The sequence below is a fragment of the Apis florea genome, unplaced genomic scaffold (genome assembly GCF_048593485.1).
Source record: "Apis florea isolate Af1SG1 unplaced genomic scaffold, ASM4859348v1 contig_3587_pilon, whole genome shotgun sequence".
Taxonomy (NCBI): domain Eukaryota; kingdom Metazoa; phylum Arthropoda; class Insecta; order Hymenoptera; family Apidae; genus Apis; species Apis florea.
This window is the reverse complement of record NW_028256789.1, coordinates 3,547,072-3,562,513: the sequence shown is the minus strand read 5'-3', so window position 1 is coordinate 3,562,513 and position 15,442 is coordinate 3,547,072. Positions and strand designations below refer to the sequence as shown.

General features: G+C 49.4%; 1 long non-coding RNA gene across 5 annotated transcripts in view; it reads left to right on the top strand.

Annotated features, from left to right (window-relative positions):
- LOC100866718 (uncharacterized) overlaps positions 1-15,442 on the top strand; it is a 271,606-nt gene that overhangs the window by 32,011 nt on the left and 224,153 nt on the right. For 4 of the 5 annotated variants that reach the window (XR_015294145.1, XR_015294144.1, XR_015294147.1 and 1 more), the window contains exon 3: positions 13,144-13,191. The exons of the other annotated variant lie outside the window; for it this stretch is intronic. This is a non-coding gene — a long non-coding RNA (uncharacterized LOC100866718). The remainder of the gene's footprint in view (positions 1-13,143; positions 13,192-15,442) is intronic. 5 annotated transcript variants of the gene reach the window in all.

Genomic DNA, 15,442 nt, shown 5'->3' with positions numbered 1-15,442 from the left:
TATTTATCACTTTTTTATCTCCTCCCATTAAATTTTCCGCTATATATATATACACTCTCAATGTTTCGCAATAGAATATTACGAGATGCATAAAAATATATAGATACGGTAATGATTTGGAAAATAATCGGCATCTATAATCGTCCAGAAACGCGTTACTCCATATTCGCGTTATGGACGTTATTATTAACGTAAATCCGAGCAACGCAACACGTTATTTTATCATATTTTCCGCTCTCATAATGCAGGCCTATTTTCTCTGGGTAGCATAATGGCGCGGTTTCTTGCGAACCGGCTTGACCACGTATACCGGGTGTCCGGATTCGCGCGCGGAACTACACGACCCATCCGGTGGCCCTAGCAACGCACATGCGCCCTTCTTGGACTCTCGTCTCTTCAGTTTCTCTCTCCGGATGGTTGGGGATTGGCCCGGAGTAACACCCCCTCATAATGGGTTCACCCGTCCGCGCTGAGCGCGGGAGACCGACCGGGAAAGAGACGGAAAGAGGGTTGAAGGGTGTCAAAAGGAGAAGAGGAAACTGGACGAGGAAGCGAGAGGAAGCGAGAGCCGGTGCGGAGAGAGAGTCAAAGTCTGAGCGAAGCGGGGCGAGCGAGAGGATGAAAGAGCAGGGAGAGGAGGCGAGAGGGAAGAGGGCAACGGAAGCCATATTGATTTCCCTATGTTTCCCCGTATTGTTACTATAGCGCCCGGTGAGGGCGCGAGGAGAAGGCAGGTACCACCCTCGTCAACCATCCCGCGCGCCAGCCACCCCTCGACAACCAAACCCCCTCCCTCCTTCCCGCGCAGCCAACTACCCTGTGTGTTCCGTTCTTCGAACCGATGGTCGTCCGATGAGAAAGAGAGACTATGGACGCTGGACGTGGATTTCCTTCCGGCTCTTTCGTTTCTTTCTTTCTTTCTTTCTTTCATTCTTTCTTCCTTGTTCTCTTCTCCACGCGTCCTTCTGTCTTGTACGCACAAGATTTCCTATACCAACTCTCTTTGTCTATCGGTTCTTGTCCTTCCCCTTCCTTCTCTCTTTCTTTTTTTTTCTTCTTTTTCTCCCCCCCCTCCCGCTACTATCGAAATTTCCAGAGATCGAGAATATCTCGGGACAGAAATTCTTAAGATCGCGTACTTTTCAACGATTCGAATACGATTACGATACAGGGTACAATCTGGAAAAGTTATAAACGGTTTTTCACGATACGACGACGGCGTCTCATCACCCGATGATACGTCCACGGGTTTAGCTCATGCGTTCACGCGAACTTGTCGTTCGTGCGTGGCTTAATATTTCGCTTAATGTCGAAACACCCCAACGTTTCGCTTCTACTAAACGGTGTACACGGAGTGCACACCTGGGTGGTCCATGCCCGATATCAGCTGCGTAACTTCCCAGACGTCCCGTTTTTCTAGAGAGCCGCGTCCTTTGCTCTCTCTCTCTCTCCTCCGGGAAACGAAACGGGGAGAAAAGGGGGCACGGAGGATAGGACAGAGAGAGAGAGAGAGAGAGAGAGAGAGAGAGAGAGGAAGGGAGACGAAGATAGTGAACCGTGTGGTTGTTACCTAGTGATGCATGGCTCGGTAATAGCTACAATACAACCAGCTTACAAGAGGGGTTCCGTTTCCATCCCGCTCGGCGACTTGAGATTTATTGCTCCCCGGTGGATTGCGGATTCCCAGATTCTCCGGGTTTGCCCTTATAAATGACTCCTATTAATTGACCGTGATGCGAGACAGGAAAACAAAGAAACTGGGGAAAATGAAATGGGAATAATCGGGAGGAGGTTGGGCTCGATACGATAATTCGATTCGACGAGAGGAAGGGGTGTAATCGCCCTCTTCTTGCCTCGCGACACGATTCCCCTCCCTTCTCTCGAGACTGTCGTCTCGTAGATCGAACGATCGATCGTGAAATCGTGATCGAATTTATCCGCCTGCAACATGACACGCGTCGTCCCGCGTCGTGGATTTCGTCCGACACGGGTGGGTCCGTTTTCTCCGTGGCCGTTGTTCCGTCGTTTAAAGTGCCAATCAAGGGATGAGAGAAAGAGGCGGAAAAGGAAGAGAGAGGGGGAGGGAGAGAGAGAGAGAGAGAGTTGTACGAGCCTCGTGTGCCGCGGCCACGTGTCCGATGTGCGTGAAGAATGAAACCAGACACACCCACCGTGTGCACGCGAACGCAGACCCCCGTGACCGTGCGCACAACCCCATAAATGCGATCTTCGATGATATTAAAAGCGTGCTAACGCACTTAATAGCGAGTTGCCGTGCGCTCTATCCCGAGAGCACGCGTGCTAAGCTGTCAAAACACATTCACGAGAATCGCATTCGAGATTCGATTACCTTTTCCCGTTACTTTTCCAGATTTTTCTCCGAACGAATCGTCGTCATCGCCCTCGCTCGTTCGATTTCCCTTCCTTCTTCGAGGAGGCGTAATAGCGTAAAACGGAGAGGCAGCCAAGCCTCTGGAATACAAATTTATGTAGCATCTCGCGCTCGGAACGGGATGGCGGAGATATCGTTGTCGTCGTCCAGGCGCGAGGTGTTGCGACTCGTGAAATTTATGGAAAATCATGCGCGGCTACCAGCGGCGATGGTTTGGTCCACAGCCGTATGTGGACCCGCAGTAACCGAGGAGTAATAACGTAAGATTGAAGGTCGCGCGGGTAACGGGCGCATTCTCATAACATGTAAAACACCGGGATTACGGGATAATAATACGTGGCGAACGCTCGTGTTTGTAAAGTTTACCCGATAACCACCGCTGCGCTCTCCAACGTTTGCGTTGGAAGATGGCGAGAGAGAAAGGGAATATATGTAGGCGGCCGAGATAGGCGGAAGATAATGAAACGGTATGGCGGATCGTAGGGTGTCGGTGTCCGTCCATGTAATTCCGCAGTTCCAAAGTGTCCGGAGTGGACACCGGGGATTCCACGGCACACCCCCCGTGGCTTTAATATCGCTTTATTAACCCACTTTGCCCGCCCGACCGGATTTCTCTCGGAGACCAATCTCATCGAGGGAAAGAAAAAAAAAAAAAAAAAAAAACAACAAGTCGTTTTCGTCATCGTCCACGTCGCGATCCACGAAAGAATATTTCGAAATGGTAAAATTTTCTTCGACGATCGATGCGAATAATTTGGATAGTTGTCGAAGCGACGAGGTAAAAGTCGTTAATTCTTGCATCTCGATCGAGGAGAGAAGACTTGCCCGCTCGGGTTTCCTCTTTGCGACAACCTCTTTGTACCGGACACCCCACTGTTGAAGATGTCGCAAATTGGATCGTGTATATAACCGCCGCGTAATATATCGCCAGAAGATCCGGCAATCCCACGAAACAAGGCTCTTGAATCTCCGCACGCCTGACTTACGCGGGAGCCGGCTTAACGGACCAAGCCGGCTTCGTTTGCGCAAACGAAGCCACCAGATGTCGATCCGAATATTTCGGATCCCCGCTGTTTCGCTCTTCCTTGATAAATATCAATCATTTTCTTCTTCTTCTTCTTCTTCTTCTTCTTTTTCTTCTTTTCTTTTCCCTCTTCGATCGAGCGAAAGCCTCTCTCTCTCTCTCTCTCTCTTTCTCCCTCTCCCCGACGTCCCACGAGTTTTCGCTTATTCGACGTCTTTCGCGAGACAACTTCGAAACGATTCGGGATCAGCCAGCCAACAGTGAGGAGGCCAACGAAAGGAGAAAAAAAAAAAAAAAAAAAAAAGAAAATGTAAATCTGGCGCAAGCCGGGAGAAGGCACCCTTTTAATCCACACAGGGAGAAAGGGAGAGGGGGAGTCCCTAGTCGATAGGCGGGGGATTATCACGGGGTATCATATGGAGCCTCTCGAAAGTGAACGAGAAAAAGCGTAGAAACGACGAGGCGGGGCGAGAGAGGGAGAGAGAGAAAGAGAGAGAGGAGAGGAGAGGAGAGAAGGAAGAGGGAAAGAGGGAGAGTTGGCAGAGAGAACCCCATGGTTACCGGCGGCCCAGAAGTGGGGCTCCCGTGGCGAGAAGCACCGTCAAATCCACCGCAAATGCTCTCGAGTACTTCTTCTTGGTCGGACGTGAGCGCAAGGGCGACCACGAGAGAGCACGTGGTACTTGAACCAGTTGGGGACCACCGAGTGGCTGCCCGAATGTTGCTTGCTTGCGCGTATATACGATCGGCCAGAGTAACGAGGGAAAAAAAAAAAAAAAAAAAAAAAAGAAAGAAAAAAGAAAAGAAAGAAAGAAAAGAAAAGAGAAGGAAAAGAGAAAAAACGACACGGAGTGACGGACGGAAGAGCGAGAAATATAATATGTATTACGTTTATCGTATTTGTTTTTCTTTCTTTCTTTTTTTTTTTTTTTTTTCGAACCACTTGCTTCTTGTGCACGGCCGGAGGATACCACGCGGTTGGATTCGCAATCGTTTTGTAAAAAAAAAAAAAAAAAAAAAAATTAATACGAGCCACGTATATACAAATAAACGTGCGATTAAATAGATGCTACGTTGACCGTGAATTCTCGAACGAGCGGAAAGGAACATCTCGATTCTCCATCCTTCCACTATCGGTAATTATCGGGCAACGAATCGATAAAGCGACACGAGTTTTTTTTCTCTTTTTCTTTTTACCAACTCGGAATACTTTCGAATCGAAAAGGGAGGGAGGGATTCTTCGCTCCGTCACAGCGGCGCTTGGCCAAGCTCGCGGTTGCGAGCGAAGTTGGCCACGGAAATCCAGATGCGTCTAAGAGCATGCATATCGCGCTTATGTATACACGAATAAACGATAAACACGGGCGTGTGAAGACGCGTATACACGCATCGGCGCGTATCGTTCCAACACAGAGTCCGCGAGACTCGGGGCGGGCGGGTGGGTGGTGGGGGTTGGAGCCGGTTTGTAACAAAATCAATAGAGGGGTGGCGCGCGAGAGGACACGCGGCGCAGTGGCGGCGGGAAGGGGAGAGGGGGGGAGGCTGTGATAGAAGCTGCACGGGGGTGGTTTTCGAGCGCAGGCGCATTAGGGGCCAGGTGGAGGGTTAGGGAAGGGAAGACAAAACCACCCCGCCGGCTACTCCCACCTTCTAGATGAGGCGACGGACTGCGATGGAGTGCCTCCTCCTCCTCCTCCTCCTCCTCCTTCTCTTTTCTCCTCCTCTACACCACGGGCTACTCCACCTCCCCGTGTGGCTCCGGTTCAGGGGTTGTTTGCCCCTTGTTGGAGCGGTAGGTGCTGCCACCGCGATGCCGCGCGGTCAGTCGTTGAACTGACGGGAACGTTGGAACGCATATCTCGGGCATTTTATTTCCGCGAGGTCTCGAGGATGTGCCCGCGTGGAATTCGACGAGGGTAATTCGATTCTCGAGGAGAGAGAGAGAGAGAGAGAGAGAGAGACTCGGTTCGAGGAGATGTCTGGGAATTCCGTACACGTTGATTCGATATTCCGTCGCGCAAGGAACACGATACTCGAACCGAATTATTTCGGGAATTATTCGGCGAATGGCGAATTTGTCGTTTGACAAATTTTCGAGTTTGGAAAATTTTCAAGAGAGGGAGAAAACGATCGCGCGCCCTCTAAATTCGAGTATCACGCGCTTACGTGAATAAATTTCGCGTAAAGGGGTTGCGCTCCTCTTCTGCAAAGACGATACTACGCCCTTAATATTTGGCATCCTTACCTCCCGCTGGAAATGCCACGAGGTTGCTACGAGGTACTAATAAAGTACCATTCTTCCGCCACTCGGTCTATCTCTCACCCTCACCCTGAGCAAGAGATTCGCTTATTGTCACGCGTTGACGAGCGCGCGGGCCCTTGCACGCATTATTTCACGCAGGGGACGCAGAAAACATATTTACCATCGTACGAGGAGGGGGGGGGGGAGAGAAGAGGAGGAGGAGGAGGGGACAAATGCCTTGATTTGTGCCGAAAATCGGCCGTGCCCTGAAATCAAGGGTCGCGATAAAAGCATTAGTTGCGCGGCTAAGTGTTTTCCCAACTTGTCCCGACCTTCTCTCCCTTTTGTACACTCCCCCTTTCTCTCCTAGCAGTTTCTTCCTCCCTTGTGTAGCGACGTTACATAAACGTTACACATCTCTGGTATCGACAGCTCCTGACGTCGTGCTCCTTTCGTTTCCTTCTCTGGTTCGAGATCACGCGACCAGAAATTTCCATTTTCGTTGCGATCAAAATTCCGGAAAGAAAGAGAGAGAAAGAGAGAGAGTTGATTTTTGGAAGGAAGGATTGATCATCGAAATTAGAGTCGGATATACATAATGGTGTCGACGACATTGAAACGAGTCGATCTGACTCTAAATCGATCCCTGGGGTGCAAGTCCGTGGAAAGATCGTTCAGCTCGATGATGTCCGTTTAATTGCCTTTATCGTGACTGTTACCGTTTCAACAGTATAGCCTGTTAAATTATCTATAAATCTATCTAGGAATGTTTGAATCACAAAAAACACAAGCTACCGGAGTCGAAGTCCGGTGAAAGTGGCCGATGCAGTAGTAACAGACACGAAGAATGAGAGGAGGAGGAGGAGGAGGAGATGAAAACGGCCGTGTAATAACACGGATAGGGGCGAATAGAAATAGATAAAAGTAAGTGAAAGAGAAAGGGGCGGAGATAAAAGTCGGCAGAGACAGAGAAAGCCGCGGGGAGACAGAGATAGGGACTTTGTCTGACAAAGGATGACAGAATCTCTTTGTTCTCGCGGCTCAACGGCTTCGCTCCGTGGCCGCGATGTTTTGTCAAGGTCACTCTCATTCACCCCCTTTTGCCCGCTGCCCTCCTCTTCATCCTTCTCTCGTTTCAAACTAGACTTTGCGCGTATCCCCCTCTCTCCCCCGTTTCTAATTACTCGGACCGTGAAATCGACGTGTCATGTTTCCACGTCGTACATTTGTTGTATATTTTCTTCGGCGTCTAAGATCCGTCCGGCGTCGAAAAAGTTGAGACCGAATTTCGGTGGTGAGACGTCTCGAGAGGGACGAAGGGACGAAGGCTGGAGGGAGGAAGTTATGTTCCTTCTCCCGGAACGCGAGCAAGTGATCTCCTCCGCGGTTGGAGTACACGGAGGGTTTTTCGACACGAGGTTGACACGAGGCTCATGGACATCCCAGGGAAAGGATGAAGAAGAAGAGGTCGGATGACAAAAGTGCGGCCGAGTCCATCGCACTTTCCCCGAGGTGGTGGCGAGCTCGTTTTTGGGATTGTCGTTTCTGAATGGTGACTTTAGCCTTCGCGTATGAATGGTATTTTCAGATATATATATATATACCCCGAGACCTCTCCACTCCCTCTCTCTCTCTCTCTCCTCTCCCTCCTTCCCTCCCTCCTTCTCTCCTCGTCTCTCTTTCACGGTTTAGCTTCTCCCTGCGCGGTGGACCAACGGTCCATTGTCGGCTCGGACTCAATGGATGATGCTGAAGCAGCGGGAGTGGAAGGAGGGGAGTGGGAGGGAGGGAGGGAGGGAGGGATTGTCGTTGTAGAATTGTCCCCCCCCCCCACCGTGGCGGTCAGCTCAAAAGGAAATGAGGTGCCCCCGACAGGACCTATCCCAACGAAAAAGAAGCCACTGGGCTGCGCGAGGGAAAGAAACCCACCACCCCTCCCCCGCACGAGTGACGGACATTTCCTTGCGGATCTCCGTCTTCCCCGACATGTCTCTTTCGCCTTTCTCGAAACGTTAATTTTCTGTGTCGATCATCTTCACTACGATCCATCTTCTCTTCGTCGTCGTGTCTCCCTCATTTTGAATGACGAAGATATATCCGAAGATCGGGATATTTCTTATCTTTTGAAATTTTCGTACGATATTTTTCTGGAAGAAAATATATTTTTTATAATAAAATTTACGAAATTTTAAATATTTTTCTCGTGGTATTCTTTCGAGAGAGGAAGGAAGGAAGGAAGGAAGGAAGGGAGAAAGAGAAGGAATAGGGATTTGGAAAAATGGATAAATTAAACGCATCACGATCCTCCTTCTATTTCGTTATGGTCGCGTGGCCGCACAAAAGAGGGAAAGAGGGAGGGTGCGGTTCGAAAGAATAAAGGCGAGATCCAAGTTTGAGAGACGAGTTCTCGATTCTCCAGGTGGTAGAGAACACGCGCAAGATCTTTCGCAAGGATTTCTATCTCTCTACGACGACACCGCAACAGAGAAAGATCTTTTCTATGGTTCACACCTTGGCCATTCAATTTTCACGCCACCTACGATTTAAGTGACTCGAGGACGTGGCTGGCCAGGTGCGATTTTGTGCACAGCAATTCTTCCCGAGCTTGACACTTTTCGGGTTTAGAAATAACATTTCGACTCTACGTTTCTTCGTAGAGGCTCGTCCACCGTTCTCGTCGTGTTGCACACATTTTTACACTGTTCTCATACATTCATCTGTATATTTATATTCGAAATCTTGTTTCTATTATTCGAAGAGAAAGAAAAATCCACGAGATTTTTCGAAGTTTGTAACGAGTTTTTAATTTCGGCTAATAATCCGGTATACACGACAGAAGTGTTTTGGAAAGAAAAGAAAGGAAAGAGAAAAGAAAAAAATAAAAAGTATTCCCGCATAAAATCGCAGACCTCCCGTCGCAGTTATGAATGAGGAGGTCTGCGTATCCGACAAATGCTACGTCTTGGAAGAAGGGCTTGTACTTTCCAGGAATTTTTCGAAGGGCTCTTTCTAAGGCCGCACCCTCGAAACAACCATCGAAACCTCATCGGTTCTGGTCAATTTCGAAAATTCAAGGGGATACCGTGTAATTGAAAGGCATTACGCGGGGAGGAACCGCTTCGCTTTCAGAACTGATGCTATTTGTTTGGGGGAAACTATTTATTTGGTGGCCTTTCGGGGATCCTTGAAGAAGAATGCGAATTGGTGAATGGATATAGGAGAAGGTTGTTATATAAGTTAGAAAGTCGACGAATCGAGAAAAGTATCCACGATAAGTTTCTAATAATCGTTTCCAATTATCATTAGACGAATCGTGATGAAATGTTTTAACGAGTCGCGTTGCCTGCTTGTTCCGCATTGTTCGAACAGGATGATAATAAAGAGAAAGGAGAAAATACGAAATGAGATTGCGTCAGCTTCGGCGGCAGATAGAGGAAAAGGAAAGGAGGAGGGGATCGATTTTTTTTTTCCATCCCTATCGAAAAGATAACGAGGCATGGATCCACAGTGACACCTGAGGTGAGGTCGTGACACGTTACGAGGGTAGCTATGCCAGACATCCATCACTTCTTTGTACAGTTGTAGAGTGACACCTGGTTCTTAGCCATCCCTCTTTTACCCCCTCCCCCCTCTCCCCCTCGGGTGCAGTACACCCCTGAGCTTCTTTTGAAAGTTCGCCTCGGCGGCCATGGTGGCCGGAACCACCCCCGAGAACGGCCTGGGGCAATGACGCGTAGCGGTTTAAAAATAAATAAAAGTGCACGGAGGGAGGGGGAAGGGGAGAGACTTGGGTGATCGGCGCAAGCTGGCGCAAAGCTGGGATTATTTTTATTGATGACTCGCGAGCTATCCCGGAAAAAATCGGGGAAAAAAGGATTTCGGGAAAAAACTATGGATCGCGTCGAAGTTTATCGTATCGAAATTCGCAGTTCGATCGCAGCTGTGCCCCACAGCTTTATTCTATTTCGTTTTTTTTATTATCGTAATAAATAAGTTCGCTTCGAAAGGTAAGATTGCTCGGCGGTTCGGTTCGTCGTTTTTCATCTGGGTCGGGATGACAAATTTTGGACGTCATTGAGGTAATCGATTCCGGATATTACGAGGCGGAAATTCTTTCGTGTCATCATCCTTCGACCTGCGAACGAACAATCCGCGAGAGATACATTTTTAAAGAATTCCATCGAGAGTAATAATTTCGCTTCGATTCGATTTCACGGTACGAGAGAAAGAAAGAAGGAGAGAGAGAGAAAGATCCAAAAAATCGCTCGTCACAACCGATGAATCGATCGGTTAAACGGGAAATCCTCCTCGTGACTTCCACGAGGACCCATCCTCGCCTTGTTTTTGCCAGAAGAATTTCTCGCGGAAATCCCGAAGGATCGACGTTAGAACGACGTTAGGTCGATCCGTTTTCAGAAGAATGGAAGCTTGGAGAACGGAACCTTGTCTTCACGACCCTCCTGTCGAGAGTCTTCTCATTGATAGCGAAATCCAGCTGTCTCGGTTTCGGCGTGCCCTCGGAGACCTTCATATTTTAACTCGTCAATGGTTCAGAAAACAGCCAGGTGCAGGTGTCGGTCCCACCTCTTCCAGGACACCGAGCTACCGAGCAATGCGAAAGCGGCTGCAGAGTAAAAAAAAGAAAAAAGGATAGGGCGCGGGCGGTGGTGGAACGAATTTCCCAAGCTGGTTCCCTGTCCCTTTACCCTGGCATTTTGTCGATTCCCGGACCTATTAGGAGCATCCACCGTAAAAGGGTTGACACGCGACCGGGATTGACGATGGCTCGATGAAACGTCACGTTCAACAATCGTTGCCGCTCTCTCCAGAAGATACCACGAATCGTTCCTTCTTCGCTAAGAATTCTTTCTAATTCCTCTAATTATTCGTTCCTTCAACGCCTGATCGACGGGCAACTGTATCAAACTGATACAGTATTAATTATATATAAAAAGGATTCCTCCATATTTTCCGGTGCATGGAATATCGATCGATATCGACAATCGGACGAGGAGTTTTTCAGGACACGAGTACAACGTCACCGGCAAGGACGATGCAACGAGGGAACTCGTCAGTGTCGGTTGACGGGTCGGAAGGCGGCGATTCTCATTAATAACCGGTGACTCGGCGTTTATATAAATAACAATTGTACGCGGTCGCAGCCACTCACCTGCGATTTCGGTCGATCGCTCACTATCCTGACGTGAAAGAAGCCTCGCCGCCTCCTCCTCCTCCTCCACCCACCACCAGTCGTCCGTCCCTCTCTCCTCCTCAGAAATACACCGATCCATCCGTTGGCCTGTTCAGCCTTCATCCATTTCGTCTCTTTCTCTTCGCTCTCTCGGTCTCCTCCTCCTCCTCCTCCTCCTCCTTGCCCTCCTCTTCGTTGCACCGCTCCACAACCGAGGTTGAACCGTCTCTGTTGCTCGAGCTTCTCTCCTCCTCAATCGAAATTCCAAAAGGCACTAGAGCAAAGCAGCGAGCGCTGCGCGCCAGTGCCGGGTCTATGAATGCCCGGCCCCCGATGCTCGGTCATTTATTTCGGCGGCGGCGGTGTACTACCTCCCCCCGAAATGGCCGAATGAATGCGGCAACCACCATCACCCCCTCGCCTCACCCCCTCTCCCTCCCTCTTGTCTCGACGCGGAGTTAGGATCGTTTTGAAAATCGAGGTCGAGGGCCAGTCCGACCAGCAACCACCTCCTCCGCTGCCTCCTCCTCAGACCTCCCGCACGCTCTGCCCCTTTCCGTTCCAAGCCGCTGCTTCTTCCTCGGCCTCCTTCTCGCTCGAGTCCGCTTCGCGGCGAATCCCTCTCGAGGTATCGAGCTTCACCGGTACCGGTGAAAAGGACCGGGTCATCGTCGACGACGACGACGACGACGACAACGGTCGATCTGCTTTTTCTTCTTCTTTCTTTCTTTTTCCTTTTTCTTCTCCCTGTTTTTTCCCCCTCGTTCTCGTCGTTCTTCCCCGATCGTTCTTCTCGTCTCGCTGCAGAAGATGAGTGATGTGCAACGACGGCGGTTCGATCGACGGGAAAAACGGATCTCGGGTACGTTGTACACTTCGACGAGATAGAAGAAATCGTCGGAATCGTCGTCTAAAGGGACGGAAGTAGCGCGTTGACCATGCACGGCGAATAAGAAACCTTTGAGAAAAGATTTTCCTTACGTTTTTAATCGAAGATTTCTTTCGAAGACGGAAGAAATAATTTCTTTTAGCAGTAGGAGGGGAAATTTCGCCGGAAGTTTTATACGGATGTATTATACGCGTAGAAGAGGAAGGGAAAAGAAAGAAAAGAGGGAAGAGTTTGGAATCGTTTGGGAGGCAATTCGAATTTCTTGGATGTTTAAAAATCAGGAAAGGCGCGGGAAGAAACGTTAAAACTATCTTTCGCGGCGCGATGCGTCTTCATAACGGCGCAATAAAACTTCCTTTTCCCGACGAATGGGTAAACTTTATCCTTGGAAAGTTGGGCAGGCGCGGCGAAAGGCCAACGTTCCTCCGTGATTCGTTTTTCTTTTCGCCGCGTAACCGATTTATTTATCCGAACGAACGAGAGGCGTGGAACGTGGAATCGCGAAAGTTGCGAAAGTACAGGAAAGGACAACAAGAGACAGTGGAAATTTGAAGCGCAATTGCAGCAAGTTTCGTTTCCGCTACGAATCCATCCCGAATGCGTCCCGAGAATACGGTTAACAGAAATTACGATGAAACACCTGATGATCTCGTCCCATTTTACGAACATTATTTTTCATTAAGCAACGAAAGAAGAGGAGGAGGAGGAGGAGGAGGTCGAAAACGAACGCGAAAACGTATTGCAACAATTAAGAAAAAAAAGAAAAATAATAAATAATCGATCAGTCGAGTTTAATAAATCGAATCGAGTTTCCCGAAACTTGAGCGAAGAACATAAAAATAATAATAATAATAATAATAATAAAAAAGAATAAGGGAAGGATCGTTCGTAAGATGATCGTTCGTATTCCTTGGATCGCCATTTACTCCACCACTTTTCGCCAGAGGTGCACGCATCTATAGAATATCCCCATTGAATTCGATTCACTTCAGTGGTTCGTGCATTGCGGATACGCGGTGGGGCGGGATCGCACCGTAAAATATTTAACGAGGCAGTTTCGCGAAGCGTCTTTGTAAACGTTATGAATATCGCAATAAAATATATATATATATGTATATATATACACACATGCACCGGCATCGTGGTGTATAGGTGTGTAGGTGAAGATCTCGTCTTCTTCGCAGAAGAACTTCTTCCTTCCTTCGTCCGTAAACTCGTTCATTTTCCCTCCTCTTCTCCGACCGACCGTTTTTCTTCTCCTTCTTCCACTCTTATTCGAGAATCCTAATAAAAGTACGATTTCCTGCCTCCCTCTCCCTTCTGTTCTCCATCCACTTTCTTAATCCAGCATCAATGAAATTACATCTTCGTTTGTTTTATCGACTTGCCCGATTCATTGTTTCAGACGAATCGCGTGGATCATTGGCGCTTGGACGGCGATTCTTCGGCTCCGGTAAGTGACTTCTTCAATGCTCAACTCGCGTCAATTTAAAAGAAACACATTGATCGCCACTGTGTAATAATATCGCGCTGCGATTCGTCGAAGAAATCGAACAACGCGAGGCTGGATCATTTTTATTCGAAATTCTTCGTAGAAGACGTTTGTCTACCTTTTCAATTAAGCAACTTTGTCTCCCGCGAATGATTTCCTCGCGCTCGATTCTTGTCTCGAACGACGGTCGCGGAAACGGGCGGGAAATTCACACACAGAGGGGTAGTAAAGTAGCGAAAAGGGGTGCGGCAGAGGTGGTTCGCAGAGGCGTGCACCCGGTAAGATTTAACGTGATCTCTCGCGTGCCCTCCCTCCCTCCCTCGTTCTCCTTTCTTTTCATTCGTCACCCACCCCCTCCCTCCCCCAATCAGCCTTTCTCCTCGTGCATCCACAACCGCGTCGCCACCACTCTCCTCCCCACCTTACGACTCGTCCTCCAGGCATTTTCAACCTCCGAAAACCCTCGTCTGAACGTACGAAAGAAAGAAGGAAGGAGGGAGGGGGAAGAGAGATGGACGAAGAAGCAGGTCGGAGGAGAGAGGAGGGAGGATGGTCCCGAGGGTGGAAGAGCATCCCTCTCGGCGGCGTCACCTCGAGGGCCCAATTAGCGCGAGCACGAGTGTCATTCCGCCGCGGTTTCCGCATACTGGCTGCCGTTGACTGGCGTTTTCTGCGGTTTCGTTTCTCTCCTCCACCTCGGTGGAGGCAGCCCGTTATGCACACCGTGCGTGAGCCAGATCTTCGCCCACCCTCCCCCGCTTCGCCGGGGCTCCTTCCTACGGCTCACCGGTCCTCGCCTCTCTCTCTCTCTCTCTCTCTCTCTTGTTCCTCTCCCTCCCCCGGTTGCTTTTCTTCCTTTTTCACCCTCCGCCGAGCAACTCGAGCCAGTGCGAGGAGGCCGTCTCCTGCCTCGCGGAGAAAGAGAGAGTGTATTATCCAATTTTCTAGCAGATATTTCACGATATAATAATTGGGCATTCAGCGCGAGCCTTCCCTTCTTCTCTCTCTCCCCCCCCCCTCCCCCGCCCCACCCAGCTCGGTCTCCTCCGCTCGCCTTTCACCAGAGGAGGAGGATCGTTGAATTATATTCCTCGGGCAGGGGTGAGGGGTTGAGTGCAAACGGGCAACGAACGAGGGCCAACCCGGTACGGGGCACCAATGGAAACATTTTCCATCGCATAGAACCCGCGTTGGATAGCGTAAGGATCGTCTCCTCTTTCTCTCCCTCCCGCTCTTACTGCCGTCTTCTGCTTTCCAACCTCGTTCCCGTTCTCATTTTCGTCGCAGGTTCTTTCTTCTTCGATCAGAGAGGAAGGTCTCGGTTCCTCCTTCCTGGCCAGCCCCTCGCTAGCCAGAAGGCGAACTCGTCTCTCTCTCTCTCTCTCTCTCCCTCCCTCCCGGTTATTTCCATAACGACACTTTAAGCAACGTTAATTATTGTCGGCGTAATGAGCTCGAGGGAAGTCTTGCAAGATGCGGCAGGATTCTCGCTCGCCCCAACTCGGTGTCTTCGACTTCTTCTCTCGTCTCCTTCTTTTCCTCGGCCGTCCCTCGCCGCTTGCTCGTCGTCGAGTGTCAAAGGCTCTCCATCCTTCTCTCTCTCTCGGAAATCCTACGGGATATCTCTCGCGGATCTCTGCATCACCGCGCCTCTCCACGGAGCTGATCTCGTTAAGGGAGATCTCTTCTTCGTTCTAACGCCGAGTTGCGCCTTGTTAGCGCGACTCGCCGCTTTTTTCACCCATCCATGGAGGATCCACGCGATGCACAGACCATTGGAAATGAGTTTTTAACCTCGTTCGAGAAACCATCCGGTTAATGATCCGTTATATCTCGATCTCGAATCGGACGGAAGGGAGGAAAAGTTTTCCAGCCAAGAAGCAGTGGAGGAGAAGGAGAAGGAGGAGGAGAATTCGTTTTCCTGGAAGGTAGGAAGGGGGAGGGAGAAAAGTAAGCGTTTGAAGGATCGATTCACATTCGTTCATTCGTTTGACATTCGTTGAACGTGATTTTGGCCAACTATTAGGGCACGAATTATAAAATATATATCCATCCAACGGTGGAAATGGGATTATTATCCCTTTGCGAATCGCAGGGTTGAGCTATTCGAATTTTACTCAAAGTATCATCGTTTTATTTAAAACACCGTCTAACGGGTATTATATTCAAAACGTATCCTTCTCTTTTTTACGCCCGATACTACTGCTTCGCG